The 19,601-nt window shown below is 47.7% G+C and overlaps 1 protein-coding gene across 1 annotated transcript in view; it reads right to left on the reverse strand.

The window, feature by feature from the left end:
* Positions 1-19,601, reverse strand: part of PRPF31 (pre-mRNA processing factor 31) — a 140,107-nt gene that overhangs the window by 68,787 nt on the left and 51,719 nt on the right. The window lies entirely within an intron of this gene.

A 19,601-nucleotide genomic window follows, 5' to 3' on the forward strand; every position in this document is an offset into this window, starting at 1 on the left:
AAAAGACTGGTGGGAGGACGTCCAGAAATAAATTCTCTCAACACATAGAAATGGGTACTCTTACTGCAACTGGTGGACCCGTTTGCCAGCGGCAACAGATCGTATGAGCATAGCTATCCAAATCGGTATATGACCCAGATGGTAACCAGGATCCGAACTCGCCAATGGGAACTTCCAATTGACCTCGTAACTCTCAAACCACATGGTAGCCACAGCGGTGGAAGGGACCCAGGATCTCCAGTGGAAACCTTCAGATGAACCTCTGACACCCAAACCAGACTGGAGGGGTCGAACACTGGATGAAGTTGTCACGCTGGCTGTGACCCAAACATGTATGGTATGTGGGGAAAAAAAAAAAAAAAAAGGAGGGGGGCGTCAACTCGTTTTTTGAACTACACCATTGGAGGCCCCCCCCCCCCTCTCCTTTTTTCTATACATACCATACATGTTTGGTTCACAGCCAGCGTGACAACTTCATCCAGCGTTTCACCCCTCCTGTCCGGTTGGGGTGTCACAAGGTTTATCTGGAGGTTTCCACTGGAGATCCTGGCTCCCTTCCACCGCTGCGGCTACCGTGTGGTTCGAGAGTTACGAGGTCAATTGGAAGTTTCCATTGGAGAGTGCGGGTCCTGGTTACGATCTGGGTCATATACCAATTTGGATATCGATTCTCATACGATCCAATGTCGCTGGCATACGGGTCCACCAGTTGCAGTAAAAGTACCCATTTCTATGCGTTTAGAGAAGATTTTTCTTGACATCCTCACACCAGTCTTTTCATACTGGAGGAATATTACTTCAATACTCACGGTTCATATTTTCTCTAAGATCTGGCTATTGGATTTGATTTCTTTTTTATACCATGTCAGAATTTATATATTTTTTCACTGAAGGATATTTGATATATTGGATTTTAGATTTGGTTGTTTTCACTGGTTATCTAAATGTCTTTTTGTATATGTGTATTCCTATCTATCTTCATGTAGAGTTTTAGCACAACATTCCTTCCATTATTAAAAATGGTTAACTCAATGCATTTAGAGGGTTCAGTTTTTTTGTCTTTTACCATGTTCCAGAGTCTCCAACTTGTTGTTAAAGACAGCATATTCTCATCTTCCTCACATGGACATATTGATTTAAGTCGACTTGTTTTATTGCACAGTCTGATTTCCCAGCCCAACCACCCCCTTCCTATTGCTAGATGTATACAGCCATATCATGAGTGCGCCATATTCTTTTTTGAATGCTTTTTAATTAAGCATGATTTTGCACAAATGTTTATCAAAACAATATTTTCGCTAAAAATACACCAAAATCATTAATAGTGCACATAAACACAACATAACTTACAACATTCCTTCTAAATTGCTACTAAAGCATCATTCACATGTGGCATACTAAAGTGGGGGGGCCATGTTTACCCGCACAGGAATGTGCAGGTGTTCCATGCATCCCTGTACAGGCAGTCTCTTTTATGTCAATTGGAATGCAAAGGCAGCACAGGCATAGCTGCTGTTCCAAATCTGACATCCATGTGGGTATACCACCCCAAACGCAGACAGTGTGAGCTCAGAGACATGCATAAGGACCTACATGGATGTAAAATTGGGAGCAATGGCTCTGTTCGTGCAGTCGCTACATCCCAAATGATATCAATGGGACTGCCTGCACAGAGATGCACGGAACACCTGTGCATCCTGTAAAAGGTACGCTGTGTGAACAAGGCCTTAGGAGCCTTTCACACAAGCACACTATTGGATCTGCCTGTCTGTTTTTCAGGCGGCTCAATCGGACTACCCATTGTTCTCTATGGAGAGGCAGATTTAAATAGACATGTGTCTGTCTATTTACACACGCCGGCAATCTGATCCAGTCTAGTCTGCTAAAAACAAACATCTAGCAGATCGAATGGTATCTGATGGAACTGGACAGGCAGTCCATTTCCATCCATCCGACCCATAGAAAACAGCATGGAGAGGCTGAGTTACTATGTTTGTGTCTTATTTATACATTTAATTAAACATACTTTTTAACAGACCTGGGGGAGGGGGGGGGGCGGTTTAAGAGAGTCTCTCTCTGTAGTACTTTACTCAAATGAATGATGTTTACCAAGCCCCCACAAGCCACAACTTCACCAGAACCGATATTATCCCCCCCAGCCTGAAAGATCACAGAGATCAGTGCAGGGAGAAGGAGACTGGCAGGGGACACACACCTAGAACCAACCCCCCCCACCCACGCACCATGCAGTACCTGAAGCTGGCGGGAGCAGAAGAGGAGGGTTGCCAGCCAATTGAGGGTAGCGTGTTTTTGGGGGATTGGATCGGGAGGAGAAGGGGGGCGTAGTTTTAGGTGGAAGGGAGCAACGGGGTGGAGAGGCTTGGGACAGGGAAGCGGGTTGTAATCTGCTGATCAGAGTTATAGAATTGTTCAGCAGACTGATAAGCTTATGGTCATTGAAGTGATCATAAGCTTATACGAGAGGGAGAGCGAGGTCTGTATGGCCTTTGCCACGGACCTGGCAGTAAAAGGGTTAAAGCCAAAGCCATATACAAAAGACGTGATGGGGTTGATTTACTAAAACTGGAGTGAAAAAATAGGATTTTTGTACTCACCGTAAAATCCATTTCTCCGAGTTCATGGATGGACACAGCAACATTGACCTTCGAGTTATATACCTTCCTTTCAGGAGAGACTAGGCAGAAAAACAGCACTTTAAGTGTTAAAAACACTTCTCATTACATCACCTCCCAGGGGGCGTGTCCCCCGGGTACATCCCACTCTCTGGAACATCCAGCCTCAGTTCGTAGACAAGCAGTACAAACAAAGGAGGGGTGGGTGCTGTGTCTGTCCATGAACTCAGAGAAATGGATTTTACGGTGAGTACAAAAATCCTATTTTCTCTTCCGTTCATGGACGGACACTGCAGCATTGACCTTAGGGACGTCCCCAAGCAGTGTCAAAAAATTTCGAGGGGTGGAAAAAAAAAAAACACAGCAAACCAAGCTTCACCCCAAACAAAACCAGAGTTCAACGGAGGAACTTCAACCTTAAACTGCCGCCTGTAAAACCTTGCGACCAAATGAGGAATCCGAAGATGCACTTACATCCACCTTGTAAAACCTTAAGAAGGTGTGGATTGACAACCAGGTCGCCGCCTTACATACCTGCAAGACAGACGCTTGATGGCGGAAAGCCTAAGAGGCACCAATCACCCTGGTCGAATGCGCCGTAACCTAAAAGGGGGGCGCTCGCCCCTTTAGGGCATAGGCCTGGAGCACGACGAGACCGCCAGACCTTTCTTAGGACCAGTCACCGACAAGAAAAGCGAGTCCGACTTCCGAAACTGAGCGGTAGCAGACAAGTACACCCGTAGGGCCCGAACTACGTGCAAAGAATGCAAAGTGGCCTCCTTCCGGTTTTTCAGCCGAGGACATAGGATGGCAAAACGATGTCCTCATTAAATGTGAAAAGCCGAAACAACCTTTGGAAGGAATGATGGCTGCGGCCGCAGCACCACCTTATCCTCATGGATGACTAAGTAAGGAGCCTTGCAAGACAAGGCCGCCAGTTTAGATACCCGTCTGACCGAAGTAATTGCCACCAGAAAAAACACCTTCTGGGACAGAGTCAACAAAGGAATCTTCCGAATTTCCTCAAACGGAGCTTCTTGAAGCACCGAAATAAACTAAATTCAAGTCCCATGGAGGCAGTAGAGGACGCACAGGAGGGGCCACATGCCGGACCCCCTGCACAAACGTACGCACCAGGGAGAGCGCCGCCAAGGGTCGCTGAAAGTAGACAGCTAGAGCCGAGATCTGACTCTTAACCGTCCTTAAGGCGAGAGCCTGATCCACTACTCCACGCTGTAAAAACAGCAGAATCCGGGACATCACGTATGTACGGGGTGCCACTTCATCTCTTCACACAGAGATGTAGGTCTTCCACGTACGATGGTAAATCTTTCGTGAAGTGGACTTCCGTGCTCGTAGCATGGTAGAGATCACCGAGCCAGACAGACTTCGGTCCTTCAACACCTGGCTCTCAGCAGCCACACCGTTAAAGCCAGCGACTGTAAAGCAGGGTGAAAGATCGGGCCTTGCGACAGAAGGTCTTCTCTCAGGGGCAGACGCCAGGGGACGTCTGCCACCACACGCACCAGGTCTGCGTACCAGGGACAGCGCGGACAATCCGGAGCGATCAGGATTGTTGGTATTCCCCTCGGCTTCCACCCTGCGCAGCAGGCGAGGAAGAAGCTGCAGGGGAGGGAAGGTGTATATTAGGCGATAGTGACCCCAAGGCGCCACCAACGCGTCCGCCCACGGGTCCCTCGACCTGGTCACGTATCGTGACACCTTCCGATTGAGACGGGACGCAAAAAAAAAAAAAAAAAAAAAATATACGTCTGGAGTGCCCCATTTTTGGCACAAGACTCTGAAACACCTCCGGGTGTAGCGACCATTCTCCTTAGTCTAGCTTTTGGCGACTTAGGTAATCAGCTTCAGCACCGCAGACAGAGCCGGAACCTAACTTCCGGCCCACCGGAAGATGTGCGCGACTTCCGTTGCTGCAGCTGAGCTTCGTGTGCCCCCCTGATGATTGACGTATGCCACGGCCTTGGCGTTGTCGGACTGGATTCTGACTGGTCGGCCTTGCAGACCCAGAGACCACTTGGAGAGACACAACTTGATCGCTCGGAGCTCCAGTACATTGATTGGAAGGTGGGACTCCCGAGTCCAGCGCCCCTGGGCTGACTGGACACCCCCCAGCCGAAGAGGTTGGCATTCGTCGTGATCACTATCCAATGACACGGCAGAAACGATTTCCCGGTCTGAAGTACCGGAGATGTCAGCCATCACAATCACTCCCCTGACCAGCAGATCCTGGACATCCCCTGACAGATCCTTCAGGCAATCCGGAGGAAGCCGGAGGTTGGAGGGACAAAATCTGTTTGGCGGACAAGAGAGAAACTATGTTGTACCCCGAGGAAAAAAATTTGCAAACCCACCGGTCGGAAAGAAGAGACTTCCACCGAGCCGCAAAGCCGGCCCCCCACCCGAGATGTGGGCGGGGGCAGACCTTCATGCGGAGGCAGGCTTGTTGGGCTTGCGGAACCAGGTGCGCTTTTGTCCTTCAGCGGGCGCCTTAGCACCCTGGAAACGTTTTCCTGCCACACTTGGCGGGCGAAAAAAAAACGCTCGGGGGTAGTAAATGAGGGCCCTTGCTTACGGCGAGGCTCCTTACCCTTCCCAGATTGCGGGAGCAGAGTGCTCTTGCCGCCTGTGGCATCCCTTATGTCATCCAGGGACGCCCCAAAAACCTGTTCACCCTTAAAGGGTAAGTCCACCAGGGCCTTCTTAGAGGACTGGTCCGCAGACCAACACTTTAGCCACACAAGGCGGCGTAGTACCACTGCGTAGGCGGAGGCCATGGAGAGCAAGGGGAGCGTATCCAGGGCCGACAAACCAATTTTAGGCCTTGCACCAACTGGTCGGCCAGGTCCACGTAGGTCTCTGAAGCATTCTGCGCCTCCAGCTCCTGCACCAGGGACTTACGATAAGTGCCTGCAGTGTCTCACCGCCGACCCCACCACTGTGAATATGGAGCGGGCCACAGCCTCAGCTCTCCCATCGGCGGGGTCCTTAAATGCGGGAGCCCCTTCCACAGGCAAAGTGGTGGCCTTGTTCAGCCTGGACACCAGAGGGTCCACTGACGGAGGAGATACCCTTTTGAGGAGGATTTCCTAAAAAAGTGGGTAACGGACCGCAAAGTATTTTGGTACTGCAAAAACTTTCTGCGGTCGTTCCCATTCCTTGTATAACAGTTTGTCCAGATATGGAACACAAGGAAACACTTTCGCGGTGCGGGGTGGCTTGCAGAACCCAAAAGGGACCGGCATGTCTGATGCCTCCGCCAAATCCTCAAATTTTTTTAGTGTCCCGCACCGCAGTGATAAGAGCTCCAACAAATTCCTTATCATGCTTTGACCCTGGGCTAAGTCTGCATCATCCAGCAAAATGGAACCGGGGCGCTTTTTACCCCCCATCTGGCCACTTGCCGCTTCAATCCTGGCAACAAATGCCTCAAGGACTGCTGCCATAGCATCCACCGAGGCCGCAGGAACAGGGGCACTAAGGGTTAACTCTGGCATGGTTGGGGTAGAAGCCTCTGGTTCAGACTCCATGCTGACCCACCTATATATGCCGCCCTAATACTGCAGAAAACGGGACCCACAGGCCACCCTCCCGGCTGTCACAGAGCAGGGGACCCCCGGGGGACTTACCACCCAAAAACAGGCTGTACTACTGTGCAGAGCTGAGAGCGCTGTCCGTGCTGTGCCGTCCCTCAGGAAGAATGCTACGGCTTGGCGCCGTTATTCCAGACACTAGAGGCCAAAACTTTTTCAAGATGGCCGCCGACATGCAGAAAAAAAACGCATGTGGGCTACAAGAAAATGGCCGCCGACCTATAGAACCGCATCACCTGTAAAATGGCGGCCGTACACGAGTTTAAAACACTTAGTAACACACAGCAGACACTGTCCAGCATACACAGCACATAAAAAAACAACAGCACCCCACAGCAGCACAGCCCCCCGGCAGTAACAGAGCCCCTCCCCCCCCCCCCCCCAGGTGGACCCCCCACCTCACAGCCGCCACCCAGAACGGGGAAGGAGGGAGAGGAAAGCAGGACGGACCCTCAGTCGACCTCCTCAGGAATGCACCAGCCGAACCACCCTGCCGAGGCAAGGGGATACCACTTACCCATCCTGCAACCACCGGCTGGAGGCATTCCAGACAGACCCAACGTCCGCAGGTTGATACGGCATGGCTGTCGGCCCGGCACACTGACACAGCCATAGAGACCGGTCATATGTGTGTCCTGTAGCATATAGCTCACCGGCCGCCACGTGGAGCAACGGGGCATGTCGTGGACAGCCTAGCTAAAGGCCGGCACACACTCGATGGCCAAACATGGGGGGACTACAACGATCAAGATCCAGCCTGTCACCCAGTCGGCAGTTGAAAGTAGATCCCAGGATCCAAAAATGCAGGAAAAAAAAACAATCAAATAAAAGGCGAAAAATCGCAAAAAATCTCCAGAGCACATGGGCTCCAGAAGGGCCATGTCTTTTTCTAATGCTAGGCAGAGAAAAAAAAACTGAGGCTGATGTTCCAGAGAGTGGGATGTACCCGGGGACACGCCCCCTGGGAGGTGCTGTACTGAGAGAAGTGTTTAACACTTAAAGTGTTGTTTTTTTCTGCCTACTCCTGAAAGGAAGGTATATAACCCCAAGGTCAATGCTGCTGTGTCCGTCCATGAACGGAAGAGAAATCTGGTTCAGCTTGGCAAAGAAACCAATCCGATTCCAATTTTTTTTGTCAGAGCTTAAACTGAACAAACTAAACGTTGAATACCGCCGGGCAGCTATGTTTCAGCGCCGGACACATCCCACACTGCAGTAATGGATGGCCACAAGCTTCATCATGTGCATTTATACCATCACGTTTATGGTTTATACAGCAGTTGGTTGATAAAGCTTTTTTGGAATTTATGCTGCTTGGTCCTGAATAGAACTTTCCTTCTAGGTCGTTTTTAGCCCGGCTTTTTGCACTGCATGCCACGCTGCAAGATGGTTCTGAGATTCAGGGACCACTGCTGCTGCAAGCAGAGGACACACAACTAGCAGGCATATCAAACGGATGAGCCTTATACATCTTACCCGCCTCAGTGAGTTATTATACAGTAATGATTGCACGCTTCTGGCTAAAAACGAGAATCACTTTTTTTTTGCTTAAAATAAAGATCACGAGGGGCGTGGTCTGGAGCTGCATGGAGTAGGACGTGCAGGGTGAGAGCTCCGCTCGAGACTTATCCTTTTTACCTGATCCTAGGGGCTATACTTCCTGCAAAAATACACCAAGACACCCAGTGCTGCCTGCATACTTCTGAGCTGCCATGTCTCCTCCGATAAGGTCCGGTGTACTCCCTAAGCTCGATAAATACCGACACGAGGAGCAGGACCCTGAGGAGGAAGATGGCGTCGCCCCACTCCCTGTGAAAGACGAGCGGCCTTCCCGCAACACTGCTAGGGTGCTGGAGGCCATAGCCGTGTGCCAAACCACCCTCACATCCAGGATTGAGGAGGTGAAAGTCGACGTCTCCCTTATCCGCCAGGATATGCACAGGCTGCGGGACCGGGTGTCCGAAACCGAGCGCCGCATCGGCCACGTGGAGGAGGGCCTGCACCCGCTCCAAGTCACCACTGAACAGTTACAAAATCAACTGAATGCAGTCCTCTACAAGCAAGATGACATGGAGAACCGCCTCCGGAGGTGCAACTTGCGCTTCGTGTGACTCCCCGAAAGATCTGAGGGAGCGGACCCCCCCCACGTGCCTTGAAAACCTGCTAATCAAGACCTTCAGCAGAGAGGCCTTCTCCTCAACCTTTGTGGCCACTGCCTCACGGCAAAACCCCCGCCAAGAACTTTCATAGCCAAGTTCCTGAACTACTACGACCGAGATACCATCCTTCGACTTACCTGGGAGAAAGGCAACATCCCTCTTGGTAACACGACCGTTTCAATTCGCTGTGCTACAACAGGGGGTGGCCTTTATGGCCCAGCACCCCCCGGTGCCAGCCGTCTGGGCAGGCGATTTTAACATGGTTATCTCCCCGAGCCTGGACAGCCAGCCTAGTTGCCCTCTCAAACCCCCCCGCCTGGTGTCACCAGATTTGGGAACTTCCTTGCAGAGTTCGCCCTCACTGACACATGGCGGTATAGACACCCGACACAACTAGGCTCCTGCTTCACCCCCTCACGCTCAGCAATGTCCCGAATATATTTTATCTTTCTCGCCCCCCTCCCACATCTCCTAGACGTAGGCTTTGACACCAGAATACTCTCAGACCATTCCCTGTACTGGATCACGCTGAGGCTCCCGGCTCCCCCTGCGGGCCGGATCTGGAGGTTGAATCCATTCTGGCTCACTGTCCTTTCTGTTCTGGACACTGTCCAGTCCGAGTGGGAACATTATTTTCGCATGAATGACGGTTCTGCTCCGGTGGGACCCGTATGGAGGCCTTCAAAATCCACGCCCGTATGATTCTCTCCACGCGAATCAATAGACATAAGGCCACCTCCAAGCTGCTGATCCGCCAGGCGGAGGATCGGTTAAACCCCCTAGAGCAGACCTTTCAGACCGACCTGACAGCTGCTAATGCATCTCAGCTGCGACTGCAGACCAGGCTCACAGACCAACTGCACTTCGAGAAGGCAAGGCAGGGCATTTTCTTTAGCAAACATATGAACACAGCGAGCCAGCGGGTAAGCTCCTTGCCTATATGGCCCTCCTTGACCACAAGCCCCCGGTGGTGGTGGCTCTCCTGGCGGCGTCAGGGGCTGTGCTCACGGACCCCAACCTGGTGGCTGAGGAGTTTAGGTCCTTCTATTCGGGGCTCTACTCCTCCACTGCTTGTCATTCCCATGACAAACTATCAACTTTCCTGCAGGGCGTCGCCTTCCCCACACTCTCCCCTGCCCAGACTACCCAGCTTGGAGGGACCCATCACCATGGACTGCATAGCGGAAGCCCTAGCAAACTTCCTACATCCAAGGCGCCGGGCTCGGACGGGCTCCCCCTCGAGTTCTATAAACAGTTTGGTGAGATCCTTATCCCTAAACTTTGCCAGCTATACACACATATTCCACACAAACTCACTCCCGAAATCTATGAGCGAAGCCCTCATTGTGTTTGTTTAGATACCCAAACTGGGCAAGTACCCGTTGTTCCCCCGAATCCTACCGGCCCATCTCCCTTCTCCAACTAGACGTGAAAATACTAGCCAAGATCCTAGCTCTCCGCCTCAACAAAGTAATCCTTAGCCTAGTACACCCCGACGAGACTGGATTCATGCCCGACAAAAACACAGCTTTTAACCTCAGGCGGTTACACATGAACCTCCAGGCCCGACACTCAGACATAGGCTCCAGGGTGGTGGTTAGCCTCGACGCCGTCAAGGCATTCGATTCCGTGGAGTGGAGCTACCTGTGGGAGTGTCTCCACAGATTTGGCTTCGGCCCAAACTTCGTAAAATGGCTTCAACTCCTATACTAGGCCCCCACCGCGCGCATCCAAATCAACAGCAGAATCTCGCCCTCCTTTTCGCTCTCCTGTGGTACACGCCAGGGTTGCCGCATATCACCCTTATTGTACGCCTTGGCTGTAGAACCTCTTGCTATAGCCCTTAGAAGCCATCCAGGAATCAGGGGCCTTCGCTGCGGTCAGATGACCGAGGAGGTCAGCCTCTACGCAGACAATATGCTCCTTTACCTCGCGGATGCTGGCCCCTCGCTCCAGACTGCCCTACAAATTAGAACAGCCTTCGGGGCATTCTCAGGGTTACAGATAAACTGGGCCAAATCCCACATACTCCCCCTAGATCTAGGCACCCCCACTGCTGACCAAGCCGCACTCCCTCTTGTCAGAATGAACACCATTAAATACCTGGGTGTCCATGTCTCTAGATCCCCCCCTAAAACCAAAAAACGCAGATTTGGTCCCGTCTCCCCCTTGGGGTTATGGGCCGAATTAACCTGGTTAAGATGATCCTTCTCCCCAAGCTACTCCATATCTTTTGGCAGGCCCCGCTGTATCTCCCCCTACGTATATTCAAAACCATGGAGTCCATCAACTCGTTTGTTTGGGGCCCCTCCCGACACAAACTGTCGTGGCGGGTTCTGAAGTGCCCGACCAATCAGGGTGGCGCCTCAGTCCCTGACCTCTTCCTTTATAACATAGCGTCTTAGCTTTCCCACTTCTATTACCTTAACCAGTCAGACAGAGAACGTTACTCTACTTTGGTCTGCTCCCAGGCCCTCGGCCTCTTGTCGCAACCCTTCCAGATTCTGTTCTGTGGGCCTCGCGGACGGGCGACAGGAAACACATGCTGTTCCACCACTGCAAAGTCTGGCAACTCGCCATGCATCATGGTGAGGCGCCATCTCCACAGTCGTACACACCTCTTTGGGATAACCCGCAATTGCCTGAATTGACCACTGTCCCAGACCACGGCATATGGGTTAACAAAGGCGTGATATTTGTCGCAAGTTGTGGCTCATGGGGCGCTTCCCCCTGCCCAATCATATGTTCTTCCGCTACCTCCAGCTCCGACATGCACTCAACACACAGCTCGGGGATGCTGTCCCTGTTCTTGAGATCCCGTTGCCAGTGGACATTGTCCTGGGTAGGGACCCCAAGAGGCTGATCTCCCAGTTCTACGCCTATCTTCTGACACCCTCGGCCATTGCCACCGCCCATCAGTTGAAATCCCGATGGGAACCTGATTTGGGCGACTTGTTGGCTGAGGACTGGGAGGAGGCTCTCGCCAATTGTAGAACCGCCTCTCAAGCTCTCTGACCGTCTCACTCACCTATACATTCTCCACCGATCATACCCAACGCCCTACCGCATCTCTAGGTACAAACCTGGACACAACCGCAACCATCCCAACTGCCACCTTCTTCTACCATCTCCTTTGCACATGTCCCTGCATACAGGGGTTCTGGACCCAGGTGGTCCAGTTCCTCCACGGCTTCATGGTTTCCCCACTGTCCGTCAGTTCGTGCTGGGGCTCCGCTCACTCCCTGAAGCCGAAAAATACCTGAATATATTTTTACAGGAAACGTTATGCCTTGCTTCAAATAGCCAATACATGGATGAGGGGACCCCCTCCCACGCTGCAGCAGTGGATCAGAGCTGTCAACATTACTCTTCCTTTCAAAAAACTACTCTATGTCCACAGGGGATGCCCAGGCAAATACCATAAAATTTGGGACAGCTGGTTGGGGGGACGCCTCCACTTGTGATGCAGGAGTTTAGCCGTGACACTCCCCCCCTTCGGGCTTTGCACCACCTTATCCTCCTCTAAAATGTACTATATATGCACCTGTACTGTTCTTCCTTGCCATGCTAGTATGTACGTCAATAGGTTTTATCCGCAAATGTAGTGCCTGTTGCACTCGATATCCGTTTGTGTATGTATTTTCTATGCTCAATAATTGTTTTGATTAAAAAATAAATATCACGTTTCTCTCACGATTCCCGCTGCATAACATTTTTCACATACAAAAAAAAAAAAAAGGGCTAACTTTACTGTTTATTTTGTTAATTCATTAAAGTGTATTCCGCAAAAAATTGAGTTTGAAAGACCACTGCAACAATAATATTGCAACAACCACTATTTTATTTGCTAGGATCTCTGCTAAAAATAAAAAAAAAAAAAAACACATATGTTTGGGAGTTCCAAGTAATTTTCTAGCAAAAAGAAACAGATGTTATCTTGTACGCACCAAGTGTCAAAAAAAAGTTTATTCTTTCAAAAAGGGAACTGCAGTCTGCTCACATAATTTGTAATAAAAACATTTGCCATTCTGAAGCCAAGCTCCAACCACTTTTCCCATTTTATATATACTGGGATTCTGTACTTGCCAAATATGCTGCAGAAATCTCCCTCCACCAAGTCTGTTTGCATCCATTTTAACTGTGGGCAGCTGAAGCTGCTGCCTGTTCACTGCCTGGATTTACACACAGGCACACCACCAGCTCTGCAGTTCTCATTGGCCCTCTTATGACTGAGCCCACCTCCCTTCCTGGCAAACTCACAAGAGTGAGTGAGCTGTGCATGGATGTCATGAGCCTAAACTAATGACCATACGAGAAACAGAAAGTGGGCTGTATAAGGTGTTTACAGACAGAAAGAAAATGTTTTACTATCCAAAGTTAAAACAAGGGCAGAAGATTAAACAGATGGCAAGATGAAAAATGACCGAAGGTCCCCTTTAAGTGGCCAAATTAACCCAATTTACAGACAGAAGTTCATTCCTTTGATCTAAAACAGTGGTCTCCAAACTGCAGCCCTTTGCTGTCCTTTATTAGGCCCTTGGAGCACTATTCCTCCTACTGATACGAGACACTATTCTGCCAACTGACCAACTATGGGGCATGATTCCTCCCATCGACACCAATGATGGAGCACTATTCCTTCCCCGAATACCAAAATGTGGCAATGTTTACTCCCATTGATGCGTGGAAAATTCACAGTCCAGCCCCTGTGAAGTCTGAAGGACAATAAAACTGGCCCTTTGTTGTAAGGAACTTGGCAGACTGCTTGTTCTTTTTCTTTTGTCTGTTTTTTTGACAGTGGTCGGCTTGAGCACAGAACTCTTGGTACTGAATCGATGAAATGCTTTAACACCGGGTGGAGGTGGGGTGGAGTTGTAAAATCGCGATCTTGATTCAACAATTAGGGCTGCAACTAACGATTAGTTGACCGATTGTTTTGATTAAGTGATTAAATCGAATAGCCTTAAAGGCCAATTTTTTGTTGGGAAGATTACAAAACACAAATTGCAGCAAAAACACATTACATGCTTTTCTGCGGCTTCTCCATTGAAGTATATGGAACCAAAAAAAACAAACAAAATAGTACCGCTTTGCATTAAAAAGTCCTTTGCCCTTTCCAAATACGCAGCAGCTGAAAGAAAAATCATGGATGTAAACGTGTCCCATAGGAAAACAAGTAAATGAACTGTAGTGCGTTTCTGCAAAAAGCACAAAAAAACAGAGGTGTGAACCCAGGCCTGAGAGGTTTAGTAACATAATGGGGTTAACAAAAACTAATATAAGTACAAAGAGCAAATAATCACTACTGTAAGTTTTTTGTTTTTGTTTTTTTGTACTATAAAAAAGGGCCAATTTTTTTTTTAACCACATTGTTACTGGCCGATTAATCCAATTAAGAAAATTGAAATCGATTTCATAATCGATAGTTGTTTCGGCCCTATGTGAATGTCACATACACGTGTGTTTTTGTTTTTGATTGTGCAAATGCTGTTCTGACCATGGGTTGCGTCAGTTTCAATCAGGTATCTAGTTTTCCAATGCTGTGCAGACCAGCTTTAATTGGTTTGGATGCATTCAAATTTTAAATCCTTTCAGATCCTCACACAACCCAGCTATGACTAAGCATCTATCCACGATGTGAAACATGTTAGCTTTTTTGTCCCCTATGTCCACTTTCTACCATTGATTGTATAACATTCAAAAATTCATGCAACACTGCAGCTTTGGATTTTATCCTTTGTTCATTTTGTTTCAATAAATCAGAGTGCGGCAGTCCAGGAACATTTTTTTTCCACGGATCAGCACAGTCTGCACCCGTCAGTACTACAGGGCGGGAGCACAGCATAGGTCTCAGGGCTTGGAGGGGTACTCTTTTTCCATTGTTTCGGCCCTAATGCCAATATTCTAGCGAAGTTCTTGGCTGGTCAGCTGTCTATTGTTATTGAAGATCAGATTCATGGTGACCAGTTGGGGTTTGTGCCAGGTAAGGGAAAAGACATAAACATACGACGCTTATTAAACCTCTTGGTCCCACATGACAACCAGGGCACCAGAGTCATCGCTTTGTGGGTCTACCTATGGTAGTTTGAGGCAGTATGGATTTGGTTCCAAATTCATTCGATGGTTACAGATGCTCTATAGGACTCCCAGGGCACGTGTTCGTACCAATAAATGCCTGTCCGCATCGTTCTCTCTTCATAGCCCCCTCGTCTCCCTCCTTGTTCGCTCTGGCCTTTGAACCCTTGGCTATTTTAATATAGGGATCTTTTGAGGTCAAGGACCTGAGGGTGGAACGCTTGACATGTTTGGTTCCTTTTTGGGCATACGGATAAACCGTTTCAAAAATATTCTTTTCCCAATTGATGATAGGGTAATTAAATTTGGCCCCTCCCTCCCACTACAATGGATTGAGGAGTTAAGATATCGGAGTACAGGTGACTAGAGGAACAACTGACTTTGATAGTAATCTCCAACCGCTCTTGACATCTCAAAGCGTGTTGCTCGTCGTGGTCTGGGCTCCCATTGAATTTACTGGGCCCAATAAATTTGGTAATTATGCTTCTTCCAAGATGGATGCCCATTTCCTTTATTTGGAATAGGGCCTCCCCCTTCACAGTTGGGAGGCTTGGCACTACCAAATCGGGTTTATTTTTGGGCAGCAGTACTGATATCTGTCTATTGGTGGTTCCAGAGTCAATGCAGCCTTCTTGGGATCTTTACTGTATCTTTGCAATCTCATTTATAGGGGACCGAGGGCATACCGTTTTCTCCCTGGGCCGACACATACTACAAGTCGACTCTGGAAAATTGCAACGCAACAGTTCTCCGGTCCAGCCCGACTAGCTCCTGCTCAACCCCTATGGGGCAACCCTGGACTACCTAATTTCCGTACCATTCAGGATCCCCAGTTGTGGGCGCGATATGGGATGAAAACTATTGGGGATATCATGGGTACCCTCTTAAAGTTCTCACAATTGTCTCAGAGGTTCGGTCTGCCGGGCTGAATGCTGTTCAATACTTCCAGCTGCAACATGCTGCTGGGGCCCAGTTCCCTCTGACTCCCGTTCTCAAAGCCGAACCTATTGAAGACCATCTAGCTCCTGGGGACCTAGATAACCCATTATCGACCCGCTATAGCGCTCTACTTTGTACAGATATAGCTAGAATGGAAAAAAAAAATTGTGAATAGTGGAGGAGAAAATTCCCTCCCTGGGACTGGGAGGATAGCCTAGAGCAAGGCCCCAAGCTTGCAATTTCGACCCAAGATCAAAGTAATTCAGGTTAAGTTTCTCCACCGGGTCCATTATACTCCTGTAAGGCTACAGAGGTTTCTTGAGCAAGACCCCCACCTGTCCTCGCTGTCAACTCCAACCAGGTTCATACCTACATATGTTCTGGGAATGCCCTTCCATAATGACATACTGGAAGGCGGTTTTAAGTCAAGTTGTAACCAGGGGTTAAAATTTCATCAAACACCTACTACCTCTTTGGCTTTTCTGGGCATCCCTGATGACCAGTGCTTTCATCACCAAGATTCTCATAGCGTACCCCTTATATTATACCAAATAGAAAATTCTAATGAAATGGTCGTCCTCAGATAAACCCGCTGTGTCCGCCTGGATGGCCACAGTAAATGCTGCCCTGCTCTTGTATAAAAATTATCTAACTGAATAAGGGTTGCCATTGGAAATTTGAAAAGGTATGGTCCCCCTGAACATTGACCCGAGCTCACACAGGTAGGGGGGTCATAACCTGATGCCGGAGGTACTCTATTCTACGATAATGAAGGTTCCCTTTGGGGACAGTATCACATGCAATATTTATCTGTTGAACACATTTTTGTCTGTAAAGTTCCCAAAATAACTACTGCCAATTCTCTATGATACACTATAGATGCATCATTCCTGTTCAACATAGTAATGATGCTAACCTGTATCGTCATATATGCTGTAAACTAATTTCAATAAAAGCACCTTTTTTTTTTAACAAAAAAAATTCAACCAGCTATGGATCTATTGTTAAACAGTACATGATTTTAATGGGTTTGATTACATGATGTGTTGCAATATTATTTGCAACTATATCTATATTTCAGAAAGACAATCACCCTAAATTTTAAAACTCCCCCAAAAAGGAACATACAGTATTCTGAAATATGTTGGGTGATCCAAGAAACCTATACGGACTGACCACAGTATGACTGGCAGCATATGGGGATACTTAATCTACTGGGTTTGATCATATTCTGCAATTCTACTGTGTATAATTACGCTCCAACGTATGAGCTATTTTTATCATTGTTGGGCTAGGTGTGCCCCCTTGTTTACTCTTATATCAATAGAAGTGGCATTACTGCCTTTTTAATATAGTTTACTGTTATTACAAGTTTATTACAGTTGTTACAAGCCTTAAAAGTCCAAAAGGGGATTTATCCAGTGCAATCTATGCACATTTTTCTTTGTAGATCAGGATGTTGGCAGCACTCTACACCCATCACTAACATTATTTCTATTTTAAAATATAAACGGGTAGAATAATGGAGCATTTGAAAAGCCTTATGCAAGCTACGATTATTACCAAGCAATGCAGTGGTTTTATTTATCGAGATGAAAAGGCTGCTGACAAATTTGTATAGAAGATCAAACATCAGTCTTAATCCAAGAAAAGGCTCAAAACCTTTTCAAAGATTAAAAAAAAGCTGTTAGTCTAGCAAGTGAAGACAATTAGAATGAAGAATTTGTTGCAAGTAGGGGTTGGTTCAATCACTAAAGAAAGCGCTAATATGCGTAATATTAAAGTTCAAGGTGAAGCAGCAAGTGCAGATACAAGTACTGCAAGTGATTTTTCCCAAGATATTGGAAGGTATTGACGACAGAGGTTATTTGCCAGAACCAAATTTTTAAATGTTGACAAAACTGATTTTTTTTTGGGAAAAAAATGCCAGCGAACCTACATTTTAACCACTTAAGGACCTTGCCTGTTTTTCAGATTTGGTGTTTACAAGATTAAAACAGTTTTTTTTGCTAGAAAATTACTTAAAACCCCCAAACATTATATATTATTTTTTCTAACACCCTAGAGAAAAAAAAATGGCGGTCATTGCAATACTTATTTATCGTATTTGCGCAGCGGTCTTACAAGCGCACTTTTTTTGGCAAAAAATCACTTTTAATTAAAAAATAAACAAAACAGTAAAGTTAGCCCAATTTTTTTTAGATTGTGAAAGATAATGTTACGCTGAGTAAAATGATACCCAACATGCCACGAATCAAAATGGTGCCCGCTCGTGGAATGGCGTCAAACTTTTAACCTTAAAAATCTCCATAGGCGACGTTTAAAAAAATTCTATAGGTTGCATCTTTTTAGTTAGAGGAGGTCTATGGCTAGAATTATTGCTCTTGCTCCAACTATCGCGGTGATACCTCACTTGTGTGGTTTGAACACAGTTTTCATATGCGGGCGGCTACTCACGTATGCGTTCGCTTCTGCGCGCAAATGTTTTTGTATTTATTTTTATTTAATACATTTTTACAAAAAAAAAAAAAAAAAAAAAAAAAAGCGACTTATTTCTATTACAAAGGAATGTAAACATCTCTTGTCATAGAAAAAAGCATGACAGGTCCTCTTTAATATGAGACTAAAATGCAAAAAAACAAAAAACAAAAACAAAAAACACAAGAAAATGTCACTTTAAGAAGCATGGGCGGAAGTGACTTTTGACGTCGCTTCCACTCTGCTATGCTATGGAGACGGGTGGGGGCCATCTTGCCCTCACTCGTATCCCAGCTGAGCAGGGGACAGGACCCGACCGCCTCTGACAGCTCCGGTAAGCGGCAGAGGGTGCGGGAGAGGGGGGCCCTCTCCCGCCGCCAACAGTGATCTTGCGGCGAATGCGCCGCGGAGACCACCGTTATCGTCTACAGGACCGCTCACTGAAAAGATGGATACCACTAGGGGCGCTGAAGGGGTTAATAGGTTACCTAAGGTGTGTTCTAACTGAGGGGGAGGGGACTAACAAGGGGGAGGAGAGATGCGTGTTCCTCTGTACTGGAGACACACATTGGTCTCCTCACCGCTGACAGGAGGTGGATCTGTGTGTTTACACACACACACACACACACACACACACACACACACAGATCCACACTCCTGCCGCGCCGGGTCACGAGCGGTGCCGCGGGCGCCCTAGATCGCCGAACGTCATACAACGTCCACCCAGATTCGAGCGAGGGTGCCTGTAGGCGTCATTTTACAATGCGCTGGTAGGGAAGGGGTTAAAAGTACAGACGTATATGTACATGAGCGGGTCCTTAAGTGGTTAAAAAGAGGAAAAAAAAAAAGGGCACCAGAACATAAGGCATCAAAAGACAGGCTGACTATATTACTTGGGAGTGATGCATCTGGGAATTGAAAGCTCAAGCCTTTGCTAGTGCATCACTTCTTAAATCTGAAGGCACTACGTAATGTCACCAAGGCATCTCTTATTATTTGGAGGGCAAATTCAAAGGCTTGGGTTACAGTTATGTCTTTAACCACTTCAATACCAGGCACTTAAAAAACCTTACTGCCCAAGCAATATGAATGACAATTCACCGCAAACGTTAGAGAGCACTAATTCTAGCCCAAGACCTCCTCTATAAATCTAAAAAAATAATTAAAGTGTCGCCTATGGAGATTTTAAAGTCTCGAAGTTTGGTACCATTCCACGAGTCTTCGCAATTTTAAAAGCGTGACATGTGAGGCATAAACCTATTACATTATACTGTATATAAATTTATATTGCAAGCAGGTTTACTTGAGGTATATTGAGTGGCTAACCTAATATGAATTATAGGGAGATCCTGGTATTCTATCAATACATCGATTTTATTATTTGTAGGGCTGTTTTCATAATTGATTAGTTGGCCGATGGTTAAATGTTAACCGATTAATCAAAACAATCTAACGACCGCCGCATGTACATATACGTAGGCAGAATGGCACGTACAGGCACAATCACGTACCTGTACGTGGCTGCCTTCACGCGGGTCCGATCGCCCCCCCCGCGGCGGTTCGTTCGTCCGTGGGAGCGATCCGGGATGAGGGGGCGGATCTTTGTTTCTAGCCACCCCCTCGCGATCGCTCCCAGCCAGTCATCTCCTTCCTCTGCCCGCCTCTGCCTGTGTAACTGTAAACACAGGCAGAGGAAGTGATGT

Source organism: Rana temporaria, chromosome 10, assembly GCF_905171775.1.
Source record: "Rana temporaria chromosome 10, aRanTem1.1, whole genome shotgun sequence".
In the NCBI taxonomy this organism is placed as follows: domain Eukaryota; kingdom Metazoa; phylum Chordata; class Amphibia; order Anura; family Ranidae; genus Rana; species Rana temporaria.